Source organism: Cupressus sempervirens, chromosome 7 (genome assembly GCF_028749045.1).
Source record: "Cupressus sempervirens isolate cs-2001-9-10 chromosome 7, ASM2874904v1, whole genome shotgun sequence".
Classification (NCBI taxonomy): domain Eukaryota; kingdom Viridiplantae; phylum Streptophyta; class Pinopsida; order Cupressales; family Cupressaceae; genus Cupressus; species Cupressus sempervirens.
The window spans coordinates 789,267,568-789,287,303 of record NC_143124.1 but is presented as its reverse complement, the minus strand read 5'-3'; the positions used below and the strand labels follow the sequence as shown (position 1 = coordinate 789,287,303).

At 32.3% G+C, this 19,736-nt stretch overlaps 2 pseudogenes; both read right to left on the bottom strand.

Annotated features, from left to right (window-relative positions):
• Positions 1-6,026: 6,026 nt before the first annotated feature.
• LOC149549711 (ABC1 family protein C21C3.03, mitochondrial-like) lies at positions 6,027-7,100 on the bottom strand (annotated as a pseudogene).
• A 6,932-nt stretch (positions 7,101-14,032) lies between these two features.
• LOC149549710 (putative fructokinase-4 pseudogene) lies at positions 14,033-15,024 on the bottom strand (annotated as a pseudogene).
• Positions 15,025-19,736: the final 4,712 nt, after the last annotated feature.

Genomic DNA, 19,736 nt, shown 5'->3' with positions numbered 1-19,736 from the left:
TTTTGTAGCCATTCATGGTATTTTGTCAGTCTTTATAATGGATAATGATTTGAGCTTGTGATATTTTTAGCTTATTCTATTCAAAGATTCTCTACGATGAAATCATCTATTGTAACTAGCCATTTTGAGAAGGCCTATATATGCAACTTATTGGGGAAGTTAATAGGATTGACAAAAAATACTTTTGGGAAAACCCATGTAGTTGAGACTTCTGTTTGTGACTCTAATTCTATTTCTAATTTTGTTGTTCATATAGTTTCAGTATAGTATATGGAATAAGAGTGTTATTGTTGAAAATTAAATGAATGCAAATGAACTTGGTTTTATTTCCTTCGTTCAATAGATTGTATGTCTTACTTACTTCACCATAAGTATCTTTTTGTTCTCTCTTCTATATTTTGTAGTTCATGTAGTTGATCGATAGACAATTCAGGTATTGTCAACATTTTGGTTAACTTTGTAATTTGGGAATTACCCATTCTGATCCCCTTCCTGCTCTCTTGTTGTAGTAGTTAGTCTTGCATATTTCCATATCTTGCATTCAATTTATAATAGATTGCATGTTTTGAGTTAGTCCCCATTTTCACTTTCCTAGATTGTTTAACATGTTGAGCAATTTGGTACTTTCCTCTTTTTCTCTCTAGTTAAGAGCATACACCCAAAATTTGAAAGGTAAAATTCATTGCAAATCCTGCATTCAAAAGGGAGTTGTACCTTTTAGTTCAGGGGCCTTTGATAGATCACCACATTGATCCATTCTATTGTTAACTTCTTTATCCTCCATAAGCCATTGGGCAATTTGAGAGCCAAGGTATAAACCAAAAAGGTAAGGGAGACAAAATATTAATGATTAGTTTGTTAATCTAAATGTCTAATGTGATGTTTTCAAACCCATAGTAATCAATGATCACAGAAATGAGGAAGAACTCACAAAATATTTTGTTGATGGTTATAAAAAAAGATCATTGTGTATGGAAGATATCAATTTTTGATTGATGGAGTAAGGTCCTGGATGTATAATCCCAAAAGAAGAGATAATAAATGGGAGCCAAGAAAGAAAGCAACTATTGTTAGAGATTTTCCTAGGTATTTTTCTTTTCCTCTGTGAGATTCTGATAAGTGGGTGGACTCTTTTTTCTAAGTTGTTACTATACAAACCTTTTGGTAATATCAATAGAGACATTGTTCATGATGATGATACTATAGTAGCAAATTGGGACTCACTCAATTATAATCCTTGGCATGTCCAAAGGAAAGAGCCTGTAGAAAATGATGAACCTTCAAGTGATTCAAAGATAGAAGACAATGGAACCATTCATGAAAATACTACAAAATGAGTGGGAAATAATATTTTTGTTATTCCATGGCCAACATATGCTAGTTTATGAAATTAACATGTTGGGAAGAAGAGATATTGATAGAAATACAAATTGGTGTAGTGAATATCAAACTGAAGAGGAGATAATCAAAGTAATAAATTTCATACCTAAAATGAATAAGCATGGATGTCTTATGTATGATGACATTCCATAGTGCATCAACTTTACAAATCTCATTCACAAGAAACAAAAGGTAGTTGACATTATTCTCATACACTACCATAGCAATCAAGTGTGAAATCCTTCATTTATGAAAATTACAAGAAACAACAAGAACATGAAAGTCTAATCTAATTGGTGCCATCAATCAATCTCTTCAGATGACATCGATGAAAAATCCTTCTCTGCTTCTATTTCTTTCATCAACTGGAGTTGCAATTTTCAATATAGGAGTGTCTAGAATTCATTCAAAGTTGTAAATACCAATTATAGATTTTTCCCAACTAGAAGGGACAAAACTTACAACTCCTATTTTTCTTTCCAAACACAAAATGTATTACAAACATATAATTTATCAATTTTAATTTTTAAAGACCCACTAGTCTTAATATTCGTTTATAGTCTTATTGTGCCATATCATTCAATTAGAGATGCTAAACCAAGCTTGATTTAGTTTCACTAACCTACATAGTGTTGATTCCTCTAGACTATAAAGAGTCCCATGGATTGAATCTTTAGCCAACACCAAATTGATGGTAGCCAACTGTATTGTCCCTAGCTAGTATATTATTAGATTTCTTATGAAATTCTAGACTAGATTTGGGACTTCATTTGAGAAAAACACATAGCTCTATATGATCTGCATTATGGGTTGTAGATTTTACCACAATGGATTTTGCTAAAACATTATCTTAAAAAAAAGAGAGGGATACATACAATTGTTTTTGAACTTTGGAGAATTGTTCTTGTCATTCATATATACCCAAACAATAAAGGCTCTTTGGAATTTCTTTCCCTGCCAACTATAGAAGTTTTATGCTAAGTAGAGCTATAGTATTTGCATGATTTTTCAAATCTTGTATGTGGTTCTTTACTTTCAAAATCATAGTTGCATTGTTGTAGTGAATCTCTTTTATATGAAAGATTATACTTCCTAATTATTGGATGGTAGCCTCTTCTTCATGCATATTGTCTAGGCTTCCTCTTATGGCTTCTTTAAATAGAAATAAGTAACAATTTCTAATTTATGCACTGAATCCCCATGTAAATTAATAATTATTACATTCTTGAATTCAATGGACATTAAGGGCATAGAGACTGATTATCCCCTTTATCCAATTGAGGGTGTGTCCCCACTAGTAGTATTTAGGTGGACCACTATATATTGTGTGGTTGGATGATTATTTTCTTTGTTATTTCTTTAAAGTGAAGAATGAGAGAAATTTAGTTTGGACTACTTTACCAATATGAGATCTAGGTGAGATATTTTTTTATCTATACAAAGACTGATGAGGTTAAATTTGAATATTTTCATGCCACATTTATTTCAAGAAAAATGAGGTTTGTATATATTTCAAGATGAATACTAATTTGTGACATCTAAGTGTTATATTTCTAAGCTACTAGTTTTGGTTCCATTCCAAGTTCGAAGTTTGAGAACTAGTTTGCAAGTTTGTCAAAATTTTGGAAGAGGGTGTGGGTTCGTTACTACAAAAATATGTAAAAAGTATATATATGAAGAATGAGTTAAAATCAGAATGTAGCATAGTATCATAAACACATTTGAACAACAAAAACATCATAAAATTATAATCAAAGTGATCATACCATCATATAGTTCAAGTAACAAGTTCAACATCAAAGATTCAAAACATTAAAAGGTTCTCTTTTAGAGCACTACCTTCTGAAAAGATAAATAAAATAGGGGTGCCCATTGGCTCTTTCTATATTGGTGATTTCTTTTGATGGTAATCTTTTTCTTGTTGAGAGAAATGACTAATCACTAGTACAAAAACAACAATATGTGATTAAAAAACCTACTAGAATTTTTATATATGTGACTAAACTTAATCATGTGACTAATAGTAGTTAATATCCAGTCATTTATAACACTACTAAATTTACTACTAAGTAGTTTTAGTCATGTATTTAATCACTGATTTTGATCATTGATTTAGTGGTACATTTAGTAGTGTATATAGTGGTATATTTAGTAGTATATTTGGTACTTGATGAGTAGTTTATTTAGTAGTATATTTAATCACATATTTAGTTGTATATTTGATAGTTGATCTAGTCACATATTTAGTAGCATATTTAATCATATATTTGGTCAAATATTTAGTATATTCAATCATATATTTAGTGGTATATTTAGTAGCATATCTAGTAGTATATTTAGTAGCATATTTAATAGTGTATTTGGTCATAATAGGGCATGATGGAATCAAACCACCATCTATCTGCTTGTAAAGCAAGAGCTCTTCCATTGAGCTAACACCCTTTAAAAAATGATCATACAATGTGTAATTTTCTACATTGTCTTGGTCCTTATCTTTTGAGTTCTTGCTATTTAATATATCATCTATTTACTTATAATTGAGTTTTTCTATTTAGGTGGAAAAGAAACAGCTGGGCATTTTTGAAAGAGCCTCCACTGCCAGAAATGGAAGGAGTTGCACAAAAATATATTGCTCAACATCATGTTGCTATTATTGGGGGGCCAAAACAAAGGATAACACCCACAGATGTAATAGCAAGCACAAAGACAATATGAGAACTTTGTATATATAAACTACATAAATGATGTATAAATGTAAATATTAGATTGGTTTCTACATGGTAGACAATGATAGATATTGTGAAGTTGGGAAAGCATTGTAAAAGCATTAGTATTTGAACTATATTGTGCTACAATTTTGTGTGCATGCATGGATAAACATGAAGAAAATGGTATTTGAGGTGACAACATGGATACAAATGATGCTTGTGGGTGTTGGCAAGAAGGGCTTTAACTTCAACTTTATTCGGAATAAAATTGTATGGTATAAATCAGGATAGAATTACAAATATTCACTACATGAATTGTAACAATTCTTGCATTACAACTACAAGTTTATAGAATACTTATTAACATTGAAAATACGACAAAATCATTTACATGGGATTACCTTCCTTGCATTATTGCATTGATTGTATTCTATTATTGTGGGCTCAAGTTACTATTTTGAGTGTCAACACTTCTTGTTACCTATAAATATTTAACTTGCATTAGATCAGTTGATAGCCAAAATACATACAAGCAAAATATGAGGAAAACGTCATCAATATGCCCACACTAAAACAACAAAGACTTATAGAAGGATAAGAATTTTGGAAATCAATGATCAATATAAAGAGAGTTTGAGGATGGGTACAAGCATAAACAATAAGGACAATGTGTGTAGTGTAAGTGTATGTTACATGTAATTAAATAATTCTAGTAAGTAATTGTTGTTTATCCAAAAAGATGAAAGAAATTTCAATTTCTTAAATTAATAGTACATTTGAAAAGAATCATAATTAAATGATATACAACTTGTCCATCTACAATTATCAAAAGAACATGGTATTGCCCCCAACTTTGCTCGACAATACGAATCATTGCTTTGATGATTGGTGCAAAAGATGTTGGCCCTAATACAAAACGAAAAACATGAAATACATTAGTAAATGGAATAACTATATTCAATACCTATTGCATATATGAACAATATAAATATGAACCCAATCAATCATTCCAGAAAGACACTTGCTGAGCCTAAGACTTAAATACACAAGCCATTCTACATTTAGATTTTATCATAAACATCAAAGCTTAATCAAATACAAATCCTTACTAACCAGAAAGTTGTAGTTGGAGATTATTTCCTTGTATCATCTTAGTGCTTTTTCAAATCCATTGCATAAATTACCATCGAGATAGAAACTGAACACCTGCTGGTCATAAGTCAAAGTTGTATGATGCAACAAGGATGTATTTTTAATGACATGCATTTCACTTTGTCTCATGTGAGCTTTGTAAAGTGTCATATGAAAATGAATTGGCAAGATAATATGAATTTTTTTTGAAACTTAACATCCCCAAAACCAAGATATTGAAAAAAGTTGTCCTTGTCCTAAGGTTCATCCAATAATTGAAATTGCTTGTTCATAAGGATTTGGATTATCTCCAAGATGATGTAAACTTCCTCGATTAAAAGACTTTGCACCTAACATCCACAACAATGGTTTTGTTTCTACTAAAACAATAAGAAGAAAGCTTGCAAAGCTACCAACTAAAACCAAGGAAAAGCAGAAATCCTATACAACTTCACATGAAACATTTCTAAAACCAACAAAAAAATTAAATCGTTGACAGGTTAGAGGAAAACCTATCCACTCATTTCTTTTTGTGAAATTGATACCCACAATCAAGTTGGATGATTTTAGGCTAGCTTGTGAAAGAGCCTCAATCACCTACAATAAATATAGAAGCATTCCAGAGTTATATTTTTCTACAAAGTTTTACATAATCATTTTTAAAAATAGTAAAAAATTTAAGCATATAGCAAACTTCTAAATTGCAAAATGTTGAACATTGCAAATAAAATACTTTACATATGACAATTTCATTCCAAGAATGTAGGATTTAAATGATTTCTACATTAGAAATTTAGTTATTCATTGCTAAGGTAAAGTGATAGCAAATTGTTGAACACTTTCATCAAGTCTTAACCATTGTAATGGAGACAAAAAATTGGAAACCTTTGCAACCCAATTTATTATCATAAATTCTCTACTAATTGCTTCCCTTAGTCCTAGATGTCTTACTTTCACAACCACTATCATAGGCTTTACTTCATGACCTAGACTCTGAAATCTTAGCACAACCCTATGCACATGAGAATATTACCAGAAGCCATAGGCTCAGTTTCAAAATTGAAAATCCTCAAATATATCCTAAAGCCTATGACCAAAGGCACTTTCAACAAAATTTTTTGTATGGGAAAATCTATGTATTGGAGCCTTTGAATGTAGTTTTTCCATCTGATCACAAATATCTTTTGGAAACAAGTTTGAGCATGTAGTTGCCCATTGACCCCACTTAATGAAAGTTGGACCTGCTCTTTCCAATGAGAAATGTAAAATGTATCCATAATTTCTTATAATTTCCTCCAAAATCATCTATAAAGGGAGCCATTGCAATAGTTGGAGCAAATAAATTCATCACATAAAGTATTTGTAGAAGTAACATTAATTTTTCCATGATGGCCTAGAAAAATGAGATCAAATGTTATAGTTATTATTCGAAAGGCTGCAACAAGAATTAAATGTCTACATCATGTTTGATTCAGCTAACACACTATGGAAAGGAGGCCTATCCAATAATAATAGCTAAAACTTGAGAAGTGATATTTTATCTACATGTAAAGCTCACAGAATTAGAATAGGACAACTAATGCCATATGTCAATGAAAATCTTGTCCATGTAGATTGAGCCTGACAAGTTGTGCTAGTATTTTGGGCTAATAAAGAGAACCCTTTCGAAGTCTATGCCCCATCAAAACCTACTTTAATTCTAGAAGCAATTAGAAGCATTGAAAGAGAGCATTGAAGCTTGAAAATTTTCCCTAGTAAATCAAGCAACCCTAAAGAAGAAGGCTTTCCATGAGTCTCGTGCATGTTTTGCAAAGTTTTCCTTGGAAATGTGTACCATTCTTTTGTGATTACAAAGTTTTCCTTGCAAATAGCCACACCCATACCGGTCCCCATACCCTAAGTACCCAAGTACCCTCATCCCCATGCAACATTGATTTTAGTCTATTTTTAGAAAGCCTTCTTTGTCCATTATTAGATCATATGTCTAGCCATTAGAAAACCAAATTTGTAAATAGAATCAACAATTTTTCTTCATGATAATAGTGTGATATAAAAAGTATTAAATGATGGCTAATAGTAATAAAATACCTTACCAATTGATAATACTCCTCTAGTAACTCTAAAAGGATGTCTATCACATCAAGATCTAACTTGATGGTTGGATCAACATGCTTAAATGAAAAGTGTAGATTTATATTAGACCAAATAAATAATCATTTAATTCATATTTGATAATGAATAATTCCTTAGAATAACAATTAATTTCTGAAACTAAAGCATGTTTTGAGTACCATTCAGCTAAAAATTCCTAAGTTATTCATGTCATTTTACAAAATTCACTTTTATTGTGAATATTCCTTGGGATTTGAAAGAGTATTGCAAGATAACTCTCTTGATTACAGAGAAAGGTATAAATGAATTCAGCTTCTCTATTCCAAAAAAATTGTGAAAATATAAATGAAATTATATTTACATCAGTAAGAGACCCTCTAGATTCTGATTTTTCTACATCTTAGCTGCCTTTAGCCTCAAGGATATAGGTGCTCATGTTTTGATGTTCTTAATTAATATAAATATCCACCTGGTTGTTTAATCCACAAAATTAGGAAACTCCATAAGCTATCAGATCTTAATACTTGACATGTTTGTAAAGCATTATTTACTCTCAAGTAGCGCAATAGTGTATGGCCTTTCCCCCTAAGTTTCTCCTTGCTTAGAAGAAAAAATAGATGTTCTTCTCAAACTATATTTGTCCATTTCCCTATTTTAAAAGATATACAATGGGATCTTCACTTGAAATGATAGTATTATTTTTCTATAAGAGGTTTCAATTTCCAAACAAGCCACTTAGCAAGACACCGCATTATTTACTAGCAATCAAGTTTCACATTCTTGAATTTTCCTTAATTCTCTACACTTTTGGCAAAATATGCTAGAAATCTAATACCCTAAAAATAAGAAAACTACTTGCTTTACTTTTACAAGGGGATAGCCAATATTCCAGTCTTGGATCCATGCCTTAGATCCAATAGTTGTTCTACTGAGACAATAGTACTAAAACCACAATGATGTCATTTCTTGCAATTTACTTTTCACTGTTCCTCAGCTCTTGACATATAAGTAGAAACTAACCCAGGTAAATCCTTTCTACAACTTATTCAAGCATGGGATTTCTATACTGACTTGTAACTATAAAATTGAAGCATACGACCATCCATGATCTAGATGCAATTATACTAGATGTGGGTAACTCAACTGACATGTGACCCTTACTAATGCACCACTATGAATATTCAAAAGTCCTTCATTGACTCATCATGTAGGAATACCTCTTTCTATTAATGAAACAACATGCCTCTATAAGGTTATGGCTGCAAGAATAATCTTCTAAAAAAAAGGACCTTGGGATTTTTTCGATGGCCCTACATAAAACTACTTTGGACTGCCAAAAAAATGATATAAGATGAGTCATGTTTTAAAATACACACGCCTTATTGAAAATGGAAACCCTACTTTTCTCACTTGGTAGGTCATAGTTTGTTAGTTTGGTTATAGTTTGGCAGTGATTTTGCAGTCCCATGGTTGGAAAAGTTACTTAGCTTGAGCAAGGTCTTAGAGGATAATGACCAATCCTTGGTTGCAAATTCAACTCTAGGATTTAGTTAATGATTTTGATTGTTTGAACACTTTGTAAAATCTTTGATTTCCTTCAAATAATATTTCCTTCCACTTGCAAAGTTTCAAAACCCTTGACAAAACTATGATTTACAAATTGGTAAGATGCCTCATGAATGGCTAAGTGTTGTTGCTACTGCAGATTGATAACATGCCAACTTTTAGTCGACACTATTATAATTCTTCAAAGGAGAAGGCTGATAGTTGAATTCTTATTGCAACAGTTAGAATTCTAACTTAAATCGATGAAAGGATCTAATGCAAAACTAGTAGTGAAAAATCAAGAATCAATAAAGGTACTAACCTTACTCATATCACTATTGCATCTATTGCCACTTTGGTGTATGTGGAAGTGAGCTTGAGTGAGAAGATTGCTAACCTTGGGAGAGGCCAGTTAATTGAAAAATCAAAGATCATACTGATGGAAGACTTGACATATATTGTATATGTATCTTCTTCAAATGAAATATAACATTGTAGCTCAATTACATCACATGAAAAATAATGTGTAGGATTGACTACTTACAAATTATTTACACAAATTCAAAGAATACCTTTTCATTATATCTTTGACCGATGTACTCTTTCCAACACCCACCCCACCCCCAATTAGAAGCACCACAGGGCTTCTATCATTGGCATTCACTGGCACAACTATACTTGCCCCACTAGGAACATGAGGATAGTGACCAATAGCTTTAAACTCTTTTAACAAAGTAGAAAAGGCATTTTTTGTCTTGATATTCTTTACAACCTATTTAATACTTTATTCCCTACAATTTGTTTGTTTGGTACATATCAGTTTTGAAAAATGATTGGTAACCTTGGGAGAAAAACATGAATGCTAGAAAAATGGAAAATGATATGGTGCAATGTCAAATTTATAAAATGAAAGAGCTAGGGAGATCTCTAATGAATGCTAAAGATATTGCATATGTGGTAGTAAATGAAGTGGATTTAATTGTAGGGGAAACTCTTAGCATAGTTTAATCAGATCACTATTGGTGCTGGTGATTTAGTTGGAATATCAGATGTACCTAGATTTAATAAGTGATAAGCATTCAAGAGGAGTGTTCTTGTGAGCTATTATTCTTCAGATGTGGATCATAAAAATGATTTTATAGCTGACAAATATTCAATCTTGTGGAAGGATAGTTCTTGTGAACTATTATTTGTAAAATATGATTCATGAAAATAATTTGATAGTAACAAAGAATAGAATCCCAAATACATAATAATAAAATCTAAAAAAAATTTAGGTTCAAAATGTCAACCAAAAGAATATGTGCATATTAATAAATGATTCACCTGGTAGCACTATACACAATAGTTTGAAGCTTATTTTGAGAATAATTAATTTGGATAATCTACAAAATTGACAACAATTCCTTGAATGTATGAGCTAGTGTAAACAAACTTAATGAACTCAAAACGGGGGAATTCTTTCTCTCTGTGGCATGTGATTACCTAATTAATCATAAACATATAGTGATCCCAATGAATGAAAAGTTACTTTTCATGTAGCTATATAGCCCATCTATTATCAGTTCAGATAGAGATTTAATTTCCTCTTTAGGGCACATATCAGAGAGGTATGTAGTGATGTTGTCTTGGCTCCTATCAGAATTTCTCTTATCTCCCCTCAAGTACTCTTCAACAAGTTTGGAAAGGTGTGAACAACCATCAGGTCTCACAATACCAAGTTGTCGAACTATAACATGTACAAGTAATTTCAGTTTAACTCTCTATTTCTTTGGACAAGAAGTCAGCTAACAAGAAAGGGTTCCCAAACACTAACCTTGAAAAGGAACTGCCCTCCCTTTTAACTATGAACAATAAAAAAAGCACTACCATATCTGTACAAATATTATAAACTGGGAGGTTCTAGTACAAGCTTTAAGAGTAAAAGGAAAAAGATCTCAGAGAAGGTAAAACAACTTGAGAGAAGGATGCAGGTTAAAAACTTAAGAATCCAAGATGTGTGAAACTGAACTCACCTACATATTCCCCAAATGACTCAAGCTTCTTGACATGGCCACCTTCTATCAGCTCTATTAGTGGCACCAACTTATCATATTGTTGAGGCTTCTTAGAGGTTCGATGTATATAAAGTTCTTTTAGTATTTTTTGTGCTGCTATAAATAGCCCAAGAGTTACTACAAGAATACACATATTGTCTGCAACAGGTTGTTCATGCCATGTAAGAGTACTGAAAAAAAAAGAAAACCAAAAATGATTGTGCCTTTCGAATTTACTAGATTTCTTTGTTAAAATGGATATTTTAGAAACTCTTGTAGAAGAAATTTAGTTTTTTTCCAAGCAAAGTATATGACAACATGATACAGATGTTTTTAAGAGAATTCAGCCCTCTAAATACAATCAATTTAGAGTGAAAGAAACTTACTAGAGTCAAGTGGTAATGATTTGGAGCATTACTTTCACAAAAGTTCTTGTGATGAGTCGAGCAAGGGTTTGAATTCATATATTTAGGCTAAATATTGATCAAAAGAAGTGTAGGAAAAAGATAAGCTTTTTAAGCTGAGTTTAGAAGAGGGACATCCTTGTAGAAGGTTTTAGTTAAAGAGGAATTGTAGTCAAACTGCCAAAAGGTGAGAACCCCTCAATCGAACTAGTTAAAATATAAACCAAAAACAAGTAACTATAAAACCAATAACAAAAATACATGGAGAATACACAAGTCATAAAAATACCAATTAACTAATCAAAATAAAACTTCAGCAACTAAAGCTAGAGGCTACATATTACCTGCATATTGAGATGTTGTCTAGCAATTGTTTTAATTTATTTCTTGAAATATTCAAATATTTGAGCCTTTTTAGAAGTCCTATGGAGTTTGGCAATGCGAGAAACATATTACCACTCAAATCCAAAGACTCTAGGTTTTCAAGACATGCAATTGAATCAGAAATAGCCAATATTTTTCATTAAAAAATGAATTAGAGCTAGAGCTAAATCATTGAAGTACTATGCATGCATTTAATCTGATCTAAACATAAATATACAACTTCTTCAAAAATATTAATGAAATATGAGTCCAACTAAACTATAAATCAAAAAAATGATAAACCCCTTCACCATCCCTACTTCCAAATGGGCATCCATCATAATGCATTGATGCAGACGTTGATAAATGATGGAAACTTAAGCAATTAGTTTGTGAAAAAGATATAACAATTGCAATGAATCAAGTGACTACGCATGCACTTCATCCACAAAGCTTGCACATTAGTTTTTAAAATGAAAAATGTACTTATAATCTATAAAATGAAACACTACCTAATCTTTTAAAGATTGTTTATAGATAATTCAAGAGTGCTATAACATGATAAAGCTAGATAACTTGCAGAAACTGCAGGCAAGTAATTGCAAAGAAATAAAAAATAAATGAAATGCTAAGAACACTATAGCATGACTATGCTGATTATAGAGAATGTGCAAAGTGAGAAATTCAAATTGGGTAACACAAGTAAATTACTTTAAATATCCTAAAGACAACTCCAACCTCATTAACAAAATGCTGAGAGAACCTGTCTTTAATCTATTTTTTATGCTGGAAGGCTACATTCAATCCATATCAAGTCTCATGTGAACCTAACATTTACATATCATATGGTTTTGATTTTTCTATATGCTTCGAACCCGAAGTTGAAAAATCCATTAGATATATTTAAAAAATCTAGTTATTCAAACATCCAATTTAAATTGTCATCATGTCTCATGAAACATGGAAGGATGATAATGATGGTATCTTCAATTTCACATGTGAGATCATGGAATAAAGATAACAAAAAGTAGTAAGATACAATTAAGGGCTTATAACACTTTCATGCAGATGTGGCTATTGCAGAATCATTGAGATGTCTCACTAGACTCAAAATGTTGCTTCTTTAGATTGAACATACAACATAACTGGTATCCCACAAAAAAAAATTAAAGCATTTTCCTTGCTGAAAAGATGAGCAAACATACTGTGAGTTTTTAATAGAAAATGGCATCTTACCTCAAGTTTATTGTTGGTGAATTTTAATGAAATAAGTGTGGTGATCTTGTAGAAAGCCTTAGGAAAAAGCTTCATTGCATGACCACACAAGTCAATTTCTTCAATGTGTTTCTCCATTGCTTAATGCAATATTTTCACAACCTCATCATCATTATTAGTAACAAACACCAATATTTTTGGATGTTTCAATAGGTTGTGATGTTTCTGACCCACTTTTAGCCAATCTGCATATATTCACAAGCTACTCCTTTTCCTATGATAATAATTCTTCATAAGGTACATGCATCTCATAGAGAGTTACTACAGCTTTGTAAGCTTGTTTCTCCTTCTCAGCAACATCTCAATCCTCTTTTTCTTTCTGAGATAGAAGTAAACCATATAAATTAACCCTTAAAACTATAATGTCAACCATAATCTAGCAGTATCTATATTGAATATGGAGGACAAGCCACCGTCTGTCATGCCAAGTGAACAGGTGCAGTCTTAGTGAACTCCTAGGACTAGAACTTCAAGTTATCCATGTCCCCTATTTTTTAATAGATGGGAAGTGATAGATGTAATGTGTTTTGATGTATTTACAGTTAGTTTACAAAAACAATTTGATATTTTCTTTTTCAGATTATCAGACATCAATATTCCACATGAGTGTGCAATTCTGTATCTAGTTTGCATTTAAAATGCACTAATATAACTATACTCACTTTGTTTCTTTAATGTGATAATTTATTGACTCATTGGATGCATCTCCTCATTGAGTTTTTCAAAAACAATACACTTCTCATGAAACTTAAGCAAAATTTTAAGTTGGCAAGTTTTTAGCTAGATTTTTTGCGAAGATGCATTTTATAGTCTTGATGAGTATTTGTTGAATGTGGGTTTTCCACTATGCAATAAGCTACTATTTCTTTTTTATTTTATTAAAATAGGCCTACAAATGATTAAACATACAAGAAACAAGACAATATTATTACTTTAAAATTAAAAATCTTAAATAGACATTGTTGCAAGAGGAAAAAAATCCATATTTATTTGTAAGAATCAATATAGTCATACTCATAGTTTGTCTATTTTAATGAAGATAAATAGGAGAAATATAAATCACTTCAAATAGAAACTATTAAGCATGATTCTTTAGTAGGTTCATAACAATAGCTTTATCTAGTAGTGTAGGAATTGCACCCTTTTCTATTGTGGCTATGGCATCGACACCATTTGCAAGTAGCAATACATCCCTCAATCTCTTCTCATCCTCAAGCAATAAAAAATATTTGACCATCTTTGTAAGAAATGCTCCAACATAAGCATCACTAGCACCAGTTATATCAATTGTCTCTACTGCAATTCTATTTATTTTCCCCCAAAAATCCTTGGTGTAATATTTTCAACCTTTTTCTCCCTTAGTCACAAGTAGTAACCTAAGTCCGAGGCGTAATAGGGTCCAATTACTTCATCTTTTTGATAGTTTCCTCCATCTATAAGGAATGCTAATTCTTCATCGCTGACCTTAGTCATATTAGCCTCATCCTAGATACTAAAAATGGTTTCTCGAGCTTCTGAAGGAGATGACCATAATGGTATTCTCACATTAGGATCATATGATAAGAGAGAAACTGCCTCTTTTGCCAATTTCATGGCTGCAAAATGAGCTATTTTGCATGGCTCTGTTGTCAAACTTATGGGTCCATAATGAAAAATCTTGGCCTATTGGATCAGATCTTTATCAAGCTCATTCTTAGTCAAGAGCATATCAGCACTTGGATTACAATAGAACATGGACTCTCGTTCACCATCATTTCACAATGTTACAAATGCAAGTGTTGTTCTAGCATGGCTATTAAATAGAAAACCCTTGTCATTTACACCATTTTCCTTTAAAATGACTGCCAACATATGCCCAAATTCATCATCACCAACCCTGCCGATGAATGTTGCATGACCTCCAAACCTAGCAATCCGTAGAACAACATTTTTTGGTGCACCTCCTAGGGCCTTCTTAAAAGCTAGTGCTTCCACCAAAGAAACACCAGAGACTATTGGAACAAAATCAATGAGCATTTCCACAAATAAAACTATCAAATTGGGATGGTGAGCAGGATCAGTCACATTATCCAAATCATTTTGAAGAGTTACCATTCTAATGCGCTGAAAATTCCCAACAATAATCTCTATAAAGATCTAAAATCGAATTTCTTCTCTTAATTGCAAATTTTAGTAGCTAATAAATCCTGTAAACTCTAAAATCTTCTCAATATTGCTCCGATATAGTGCAAATTAATCTAATACCATTGAATCTTGCTACTATTTCTTACTTTGGAATGCATTTTGATTTTAAAAGGTAAAGAGATTTAAAATGGCAATAGTCTTTAGCAAATTAGTTGAAAATCGTAAAAAATGTTGATTCTAACAACAATGATTATAATAATTAGATACTTATTTAGCTCATTTTGATTTCACAAAGACTAGGATACTTTATGAAGCATATTTTTTGTGATTTTCAAAAATGAGAAAGTATTTTGAACTTTGCATAAATATTAGACATTTTTACCTAGGAGGAATTTTTATAATTCTTGAAAAACCCCTAATTAACTTTGATCTCAAAATAAATATTGTGTTATTTATAATTTTCCTAGACTTTCAAAATAAAACTTTTCCAAATTCACCTTGGACATTGGTCATATTATAGTAGCATGATTTGGCACTTTCTATTTAGTGCAATTACAATGGGCCACTTACTAGTTTAGGGCATAAGCAAACTTCTAATTTTGATGGTTACACCAATAGATATGAAGCTATATCAAAATAAACAAGATAAGACAGAAAACCTCTCAAGGATCTAATTAATTACAAGTGCCAATAGCCCAAAATGAGACAAAATTATGAAATTACTATGTCTACTCAAAATTACTCCAAACTAAAACCAGATGTAGAAAGTAGACAAAAATAATGTACTCTCAAAAAAATAGCACCTAAATATGTGTCCAAATGAGCCTGAATGAAGGCTTTGAAATTGCAAAAATCAAGATTTATGAGTTGCCAAAAAATTTAGGAATAGAGATATCAAACAACCTTTACCAATGTGTAGATCACAAGATTCTACCCCAAAACAAAACAAAAAATTGCTCAAAAAAAAGAGTCTGTCTAAGGGAGATATCACTGTTTGAAAATCACCTCTGTAATTATTTTTCCCAAATCATCATCGTCGCACCTCCAAAAATCATATGAATCAAAATTCACCTTAGATGTTTGATTTTGATGAAACAAAAGTTGATTTCGGGGTTTCTTGATCTTCTAAATATGATGCCAATATTTGATTGTAGATCTAAAAATCAATTCTATAGAGCTGAAGATATCATACCAATTTTGCAAATTGGGCCTTTGGGTTTCAGTTTGCAAAAAATATTTTCCATAGTTTTGACTATGGCCTAGGGTAGGAAAATTTAAAATCAAAATTCATCAAATCAACCCTCTAAAAGTAATGATGAGTTCCACTTTAGCTCTAGAAGCTCTTAATAGCTACAAATACTTTGGATTCGAATCGTGGTCCTCCAAGAGGTGAAGCAAAAATGGTCTCCAATGGCTATGAAATGATGCTCCTATGGCTCTGATACCATGTAAGAATATTGTATAGCTCTGATACCATGTAATAATTTGGTATAGCTATGATACTAGAACAATATGGACTAAATAATGTATGATCATAACAATATGAGAAATGAATTGATGTCTGAATCTTTGGATATCAAATCATTCAATAATTAATGTTGTACATGTACACTAGAAATGCCTATATATAAAGGCCTCTAGAATGACTAGGAGTTAGCAAAATGATAAGCCTCACAACTAAGAACATGTCCCCCAAGAGTGGATTGTTTTCCATTGAGCACAGAAGTTTGTGTGATGATGAGAGAATAATCTTACATAGGTGTGTCATGTAAAATTATGTTGTAGATACCATGTGTTCAATTAGAGTGTGAAAAAATGTGTTGTCTACATGACAACTTAGTTGATTGTGCAAACTCCAATGTTGTAGACACCATGTGCCAAAATAGAGTTGCTAACTCCTGTGTTGTCAACAAGACAACTCATATGAATACACATACTCCTAGGTGTCTAACTAATAAATAATAAAATAATGCATTCACCTAAGATAACTTAAGTAAAGTGTAAATAATAATTATTTGTAGTAACATTCCTTCTTAAGTGCAACTTAGGGGAATGCACTTAAGCTTACAAAAGTGATGATGAAATGTATAATGGGTCCTAACTAATAGGCCATGTGAGGTACCCATGTACAAATGAAATGATCTACATAAAATACAATGAAACAAAATGTAATGCAATCTCTCTGAAAATGAAGAAAGAAGGAAAACCTCATGAGGAAAAACCCTCCCCCAAAAGAGAGATAAGTACAATAAAGAAAGATGCATGTATTGATGGAGTAGTCAAGACCACCCCTCTCCTCCCCCCTCCTTATGACATACATCATTCATATACAATAGAGAATCCCTCCATGAATCCTCCCCTTAGTGAAGGATCTCTTGATGATGAGTGCTTGAAGACAAAAGAGAGTCCAATGCCTACAAACAACATTTCTACCTTTAGGAAGAAGATACACCAAGTATAGGTGTAAGTATACTTCCCATTGTGGAAAGGAAGATGGAAGAGGGATCCAGATGTAGTATGCTATGGATGTTGCCTCAGAAGTCTAATCATATGTTGAAAAGTCCTTAATGAATGTAGATGCCACAAGCCAATTTGGTGGATGCCCAAAAGAAGGTGGCAAACAAGGTAACATGTCCATGTATGAAAGTGAATCAACCTCCAAAGAGAATGAAGCATCCTAATAGGTGTATATGAGAAATATGTTAGCAAGAAACACTAATCTATCAAGAGAACAAAAGCATTAACTAGCATATAAACTATAACATATACGAGAGACAAAGTGAAACCCTCAAATGAGAATATGAGCCATAGAATGGCTCTCCCAATGAGGATAGTCACTTGATTTGGGGATGAGTCTATTTGATAGGATTTGGGATGCATGCTCAAGATGCTAAAAACTAGCTTCAATGGAGATGGAAGATGTCAAATTGGTGTGGATGTATGTAAAATCATGGATTTAGCTTCTCAAAAGGCCATTATAACTTTAGCTCAAAGGTTGTGATGAAATGGATTGGGAGGGGATTCAATTTATAGGCTAAGGGCTTGAGGGATGGAGGGTTAAGATGCAAGGAGAGATGAAAACTTAAGGAGGGCTATGATGCACTCAAAGGGGAGCACATGGATTGTGCTTGTTTAGCACCAACCAAGGAGTGACACATGTCACAGGGTGAGTGGATGGAGGAAAGGGGAAGGATTAGTCAACAAAGGAGGCTCAAGGGATAATATCTTCATAAAGACCATTCATAATGGCTTGTAAGAGAAATGAATGGGCTTGTAAGAGTCTTTATGGCTTTTGTAAGAGCATTCATTGTTGGGTGGTCAGGATATTTTGGAGGGAGTTGAGATTGTTGACTTTCCTTGGCTTAGGAAAGTCTTAAGCTTGCTTAGGGAATGTGACAACATTAGGGGGTGGATTAGGCTTGGGTTTAGGATTAGATTAGGGATGTTAGATATTTGCAAGTGGATGGCATTCATGAGGGTGGGTGAATTAGTGGCTAAGCTTGGTTAGTATGGGTGGATGGGGTGGATTAGGCTAAAAAGGGGGATTTAGGATAGGTTAGGGGTTATTAGCTTTGAGGGTTTTATTTATCAAATAGATTTATTTAATAAATGGGGATTTTGGAATTAGATAGAAGAATAGGATTTAATTGATAAATAATAGGTTATTTGATTTATCAATTAGGATTATAGATGATTAATTAAATTAATCAGCTAGGGGATGGCAAAGGATTAATTGAATAGGAATTTAATTAATGATGCCTTTAGAGATAACTAAATAGGATTACCAAAGTGGTGTAATCAAATTTAGGTGTCTAAAATAGGAAGGTATGGGAAGAGAAGAAATGTAGCCTCCTCTCAATGATGAATGCACACCCATGCAAGGAGCTCCTTGATGATTGAAGAAGCTGCACCATGAAAGTTGAATGAAGTTCCTCCTTGTAGGAAGAAGTGGTACCATAGGTGTAGCAAAGAATGCTCCCCAAATAGTAGGAAGAATCCTCAGAAGATATGATGTCTGAGGAAAGTAGAATATAATCTGAAAAGATTGATATATCTCCTCTAAAGTAAAGGAGTCCTTCTCCATCTATTGTAAAAAGGTGTCCAGAATCATGTTAGTCTCAAAAGAAAGATCAAGTGGTTGAGGGTCAGTGTGTTCCCTCACAAAAAGTGAAGAAGAAGTCTCCTCAACAAAGAGAAGATGGATATCATCAATGATGTCTCCCACATATTCAATGTAAGACTTGGTGCAAAGGCATCTAGAGCACATAAGGAGGTCAATAAACCTTTGGAGATAAAAAAGGCATCAGTGAACATGAAGACATCAAATGACATCAATTGGAGTATTTTGTAGCCTATAATGACCTATAAGGTTAATCAATGTAATAACTTTGTAATAAAAAGGCCTAACAAGCCTTAGGACTAAAATGGGAGTCTAGGATAGAACTAAGTGTTAAATTTTTCACATAGGATAAATTAGTCCTTTTAATAGGTTAATAAGTCCATCTAAATGGCTTGGTAAAGTTTTAGCCCTTAGCAATTTCAAAAAATTCCAAAGTTACAAAGTTATAAATTTGAATTTTCAAATTATAACGGTCATGGAAATTTAGGAAGGAATTAGTTTCTTTATTTTTTAATAAACCATCCAACCAAATTGGATC